A 6388-nucleotide genomic window follows, 5' to 3' on the forward strand; every position below is an offset into this window, starting at 1 on the left:
CCCCGTGCTCCGCGCCCGTCTCCGCCCCTCTCCTCCGCCTCCTCCCGAGCTCCTCCGAGGCTGGCCGCCCTCTCCCTCCTCCCTCACCGGCAGCAGCTCCGGCGAGAGCCATGGCGAGCCCCGAGCCCGAGCTCCCGATCCGATCTGTAAACCGCTAGGGTTGACCTCTTTTCCCTCCCCCGAAATCTTCTACGTCCTTATATTTTTGCAATATGTGCTCCTGTTCATTGCATCGCATCTCATTGCATACTGCTCTGTTTGGCGCGTGTAATATATCGAAATGTTCGCCTCGAGATGCTCTTCATTTTGCCCCATTATGCCATGTTCATTTGAGTCCATCTTGATGCCCAAATCTCTGGTGCAAGAGTGCTATATGCTGTTACCTGCTGTTACTTATCAGAACTTGAGGATTTGTTATTTTTGCTGCATTTGATGTGTGCATCTTATGGGCATGAGCTCTACACGTGTTTTGATGTATGCCATGCCGTCTTTACAGAGGTGTATGCCATGTATTTTTGTGATCTCTGTCGTGACTAGCACGAGCATGCAAACTAGGCTCCGTGATGTTTCTGATTTCAGGGACTTAGTAATTTCTCCAAGTCTGTGACTGCTGTTATTTTGTTGCTATGTATCCATGTGGCTACAGAGAGATCCATGCTTATTTTGGTGATGTTCACTAAGGCTGTTTTGTAGATATAGTTGTGATCTATCCATACATGCCCCTGTTTGCAATTATGGAGTGCCATAGCATGTCTCAATCTTGCTCTACTTGTGCTATAAAATGTTCCTGGCAGATTGTTTACGTGTTATTCAATTTTGCCAAGCTTGTTGTAGTTGATCCATACATGCTATGACCTTGCTCTTTCCATGGATAGCTTCATAAACATGCCATCTTGCTGTAGGTATGCTTGTTTTGTCATGCATTGCTTTGTGGTGAGTGAATCAAGCTCACCAAGATGCCTTCATAAGTCTGTTTACTGCCATGCTCTGTTTTCTGCTAAGTCTGAAACCTGTTAACGAAACTTGCTATGTTTACACGGTTGCCATCATATCTTCTGGTCCTTTTTGTCTTATGGTCAGTAAGGGATTGTTGTCATATGCATTTAGTAGATTCATGCCATGCCTCGTTTTTCCATGTTAAGTTCCTGTAGCATGTTGATTTCTTGCTCTGAACATTGCTACCTGATGCTGTTTCTGCCATGTCCAGTAATTTCACTAAGTCTGTGATCCTGATATCTTTTGCACTTTTGCCATGTTTGTTTTAAGCTGCTGTGGTGTGAACTAGCCGTAGCTCAGTGTTCATCTTTTGTCAAGCATCTCCTATAGATTATTGTTATATGCTTTGTTGCTATGTTGGAGTGCTGTAGCTTTGTTACTTGATGTATTCTAAGTGCTATCATGCTGTTAATCGCAGATTCGTGTCATTCTTGTTTTGCTTGCCATTTGCAAACCGTGCATCCGTTTTCGGTGATCTTTATATCGATTTCGACCGAAATCATCTCATCTTTCCAGTGGCATGCTTGGTTTGCCAAGTTACTGCCTTGTTCATTCGTTTTCTTCCGGAGCACGCATATGCATCACATGACATATCCCGCATATCATGCATGTTTTGCATCATGTTGCTTGTGCATTTCCCGTGATTGATTGTGGTTCCATTGCTTGTGTTCTTGCTGTGGGTAGAGCCGGGAGACGAGTTCGTGAACGAGGAACCTGTTGAGTACGCTTACGAGGATCAAGCTTTCGACAACTCTGAGAACCTTGCAGGCAAGATGACCATACCCTCGAAATCACTTCTATCTTTGCTTTGCTAGTTGTTCGTTCTATTGCTATGCTGCGATACCTACCACTTTCTATATCATGCCTCCTATATTGCCATGTCAAGCCTCTAAACATCCTTTCCTAGCAAACCGTTGTTTGGCTAAGTTACCGCTTTTGCTCAGCCCTTCTTATAGCGTTGCTAGTTGCAGGTGAAGTTGAAGTTGGTTCCATGTTGAAACATGGATATTTTTGGAATATCACAATATCTCTTATTTAATTAATGCATATACATATATTTGGTAAAGGGTGGAAGGCTCGGCCTTATGCCTGGTGTTTTGTTCCACTCTTGCCGCCCTAGTTTCCGTCATACCGGTATTATGTTCCTTGAGTTTGCGTTCCTTACGCGGTTGGGTGATTTATGGGACCCCCTTGACAGTTTGCCTTGAATAAAACTCCTCCAGCAAGGCCCAACCTTGGTTTTACCATTTGCCACCTAAGCCTTTTCCCTTGGGTTTTCGCGAGCCCGAGGGTCATCTTTATTTAAACCCCCGGGCCAGTGTTCCTCTGAGTGCTGGTCCAAACTAGAGCCAATTGCAGCGCCACCTTGGGGAAACTCGAGGATTGGTTTTAGTTGTACGTAGTGTTCATCCGGTGTGCCCTGAGAACGAGATATGTGCAGCTCCTATCGGGATTTGTCGGCACATTCGGGCGGCTTTGCTGGTCTTGTTTTACCATTGTCAAAATGTCTTGTAAACCGGGATTTCGAGACTGATTGGGTCTTTCCGGGAGAAGGTTTATCCTTCGTTGACCGTGAGAGCTTATAATGGGCTAAGTTGGGACACCCCTGCAGGGTATTATCTTTTGAAAGCCGTGCCCACGGTTATGAGGCAGATGGGAATTTCTTAATGTCCGGTTGTAGAGAACTTGTCACTTGACTTATTTAAAATACACCAACCGTGTGTGTGGCCGTGATGGTCTCTTCTCGGCGGAGTCCGGGAAGCGAACACGGTTTGAGTTATGCATGAACGTAAGTAGTTTCAGGATCACTTCGTGATCATTTCTAGCTTCGCGACCGTTGCGTTGCTTCTCTTCTCGCTCTCATTTGCGTATGTTAGCCACCATATTTGCTTAGTGCCTGCTGCAGCTCCACCTCATTACACCATCCTTTCCTATAAGCTTAAATAGTCTTGATCTCGCGGGTGTGAGATTGCTGAGTCCTCGTGACTCGCAAATTCTACCAAAGCAGTTGCAGGTGCCGACGATGCCAGTGTAGTTGACGCAACTGAGCTCAAGTGGGAGTTCGACGAGGAACGTGGTCGTTACTATGTTTCTTTTCCCGATGATCAGTAGTGGAGCCCAGTTGGGACGATCGGGGATATAGCATTTGGGGTTATCTTATTTTCATTTGGATTTTGACCGTAGTCGGTCTATGTGTGGATTTTGGATGATGTATGAATTATATTTATGTATTGTGTGAAGTGGCGATTGTAAGCCAACTCTCGTTATCCCATTCTTGTTCATTACATGGGATTGTGTGAAGATAACCTTTCTTGCGACAATACCACAATGCGGTTATGCCTCTAAGTCGTGCCTCGACACGTGGGAGATATAGCCGCATCGTGGGCGTTACAAAGATCGAGCCTCCGCAGATCAACAATGAATGCATCGAGAAGACACTAATCCAATTTACGGGAGCAGTTATGGAAGTTGGATATCTTCTAAAATGTCTTCTTGTGGTTCTTGTTTTGTTTGGTCTTGCTATTCTAGTCAAGATTTGGTGATGTGCTCCAATGTATCAAAAATCAATGATGAAAATAAAGATATGTGTTGAAAAAAAATGTATGGGGGCGAGATGCGGCCAAAATGCGGCTGCGCGTTGGGCGCACGGTCGCTGCATCCAGAAATCCGGGTGGACACGAACCCATTGCCACCCCCAAACAGACGAAAAAGCGGACGAAACGAACGTGTGTTTGGGGTCACGCCTTGGAGTTGGCCTTAGTCCAGAGATGGCGGCTTCGGCAAAACCAGGTGGTGGCGGCGGCCAGCCCGGCGGTGACGCAGGCGACGTGGATCCTAAGCCAGGCAAGCTTTGCGGGAGCTCGAACCTAGCAAGCCGAAAAAGATAGCGTTGTCGCAGTATTCGCTCGAATACACGGCGGCGAGAGCGTTTGCCGCGGCGGTGAAGGCCAATCCGACGGGAAGCCACCACCTCAGATCATCCTTCAGTGGCGTATATGAAGGAAATATGCCCTAGAGGCAATAACAAAGTTGTTATTTATATTTCCTTATATCATGATAAATGTTTATTATTCATGCTAGAATTGTATTAACCGGAAACTTAGTACATGTGTGAATACATAGACAAAACAGAGTGTCCCTAGCATGCCTCTACTTGACTAGCTCGTTAATCAAAGATGGTTAATTTTCCTGACCATAGACATGTGTTGTCATTTGATGAACGGGATCACATCATTAGAGAATGATGTGATGGACAAGACCCATCTGTTAGCTTAGCATAATGATCGTTTAGTTTTATTGCTATTGCTTTCTTCATGACTTATACATATTCCTCTAACTATGAGATTATGCAACTCCCGAATACTTGAGGAACACCTTGTGTGCTATCAAACATCACAACGTAACTGGAAGATTATAAAGATGCTCTACAGGTGTCTCCAAAGGTGTTCGTTGAGTTGGCATAGATCAAGATTAGGATTTGTCACTCCGAGTATCGGAGAGGTATCTCTGGGCCCTCTCGGTAATGCACATCACTATAAGCCTTGCAAGCAATGTGACTAATGAGTTAGTTGCGGGATGATGCATTACGGAACGAGTAAAGAGACTTGTCGGTAATGATATTGAACTAGGTATGAGGATACTGATGATCGAATCTCGGGCAAGTAACATACCGATGGCAAAGGGAATGACGTATGTTGTTATGCGGTTTGACCGATAAAGATCTTCGTAGAATATGTAGGAACCAATATGAGCATCCAGGTTCCACTATTGGTTATTGACCGGAGATGTGTCTCGGTCATGTCTACGTAGTTCTCGAACCCGTAGGTCCGCACGCTGAACGTTCGATGACGATTTGTATTATGAGTTATGTGTTTTGGTGACCAAAGTTTGTTCGAAGTCCTGGATGGGATCACGAACATGACGAGGAGTCTCGAAATGGTAGAGAGGTAAAGATTCATATATTGTAAGGTTATATTCGGACATCGGAATGGTTCCGAGTGATTCAGGTATTTTATCGGAGTGCCGAGGGGTTACCGAAACCCCCCGGGGGAAATCATGGGCCTCATGGGCCATGGGAGAGAAGAGGGGACAGCCCACAAGGGGGAGGCGCGCGCCCGCTCCCAAGGGGAGTCCGAATAGGAAGGGGAGGGGGCGCGGCCCCCCTTTCCCTCTTCCTCTCCTCTCCTTCCCTCATTCCCCCTCCGTTGGAAGGAAAAGGTGGACGGGGAACGAATCCTACTTGGACTAGGAGTCCAAGTAGGACTCCCCCTTGGCGTGCCCCTCCTAGGCCGCCGGCCTCCTCCTCAAACACCCCCCTTATATACGGGGGCGGGGGGCACCCCGAAGGCACACCAAGATTTCTCTTAGCCGTGTGCGGTGCCCCCTTCAAAGTTTACTCCTCCGGTCATAGCGTCGTAGTGCTTAGGCGAAGCCCTGCGCGGATCACATCACCATCACCGTCACCACGCCGTCGTGCTGTCGGAACTCTCCCCCGACCCTTTGCTGGATCAAGAGTTGGAGGGACGTCATTGAGCTGAACGTGTGCAGGACACGAAGGTGCCGTACGTTCAGTACTTGATCGGTTGGATTGCGAAGACGTTCGACTACATCAACCGCGTTAACCTAGCACTTCCTCTTTCGGTCTATGAGGGTACATGGACACACTCCCCCCTCTCTTTGCTATGCATCTCCTAGATAGATGCTACCTCTTGAGCATGCGTTGGTTTTCCCTTAAAGAGGAAAGGGTGATGCAGCAAAGTAGCGTAAGTATTTCCCTTAGTTTTTGAGAACCAAGGTATCAATCCAGTAGGAGGCCACATGCAAGTCCCTTGTACCTACACAAACAAATAAGAACCTTGCAACCAACGCGATAAAGGGGTTGTCAATCCCTTCACGGCCACTTGCAAAAGTGAGATCTGATAGAGATGATAAGATAATATTTTTGGTATTTTTATGATAAAGATTGAAAGTTAAGATTGCAAAATAAACGGCAAGAAATAGCTAGTTGACGGGAGATTAATATAATGGAAAATAGACCCGAGGGCCATAAGTTTCACTAGTGGCTTCTCTCATGATAGCATAAGTATTACGGTGGGTGAACGAATTACTGTCGAGCAATTGATAGAAAAGTGCATAGTTATGAGAATATCTAGGCATGATCATGTATAGAGGCATCACGTCCGCGACAAGTAGACCGAAACGATTCTGCATCTACTACTATTACTCCACACATCGACCGCTATCCATCATGCATCTAGAGTATTAAGTTCATAAGAACAGAGTAACGCATTAGGCAAGATGACATGATGTAGAGGGATAAACTCAAGCAATATGATATAAACCCCATCTTTTTATCCTCGATGGCAACAATAGAATACGCGTCGTTTCCCCT

Source organism: Triticum aestivum, chromosome 3D (assembly GCF_018294505.1).
Source record: "Triticum aestivum cultivar Chinese Spring chromosome 3D, IWGSC CS RefSeq v2.1, whole genome shotgun sequence".
NCBI classification, from domain to species: Eukaryota; Viridiplantae; Streptophyta; class Magnoliopsida; order Poales; family Poaceae; genus Triticum; species Triticum aestivum.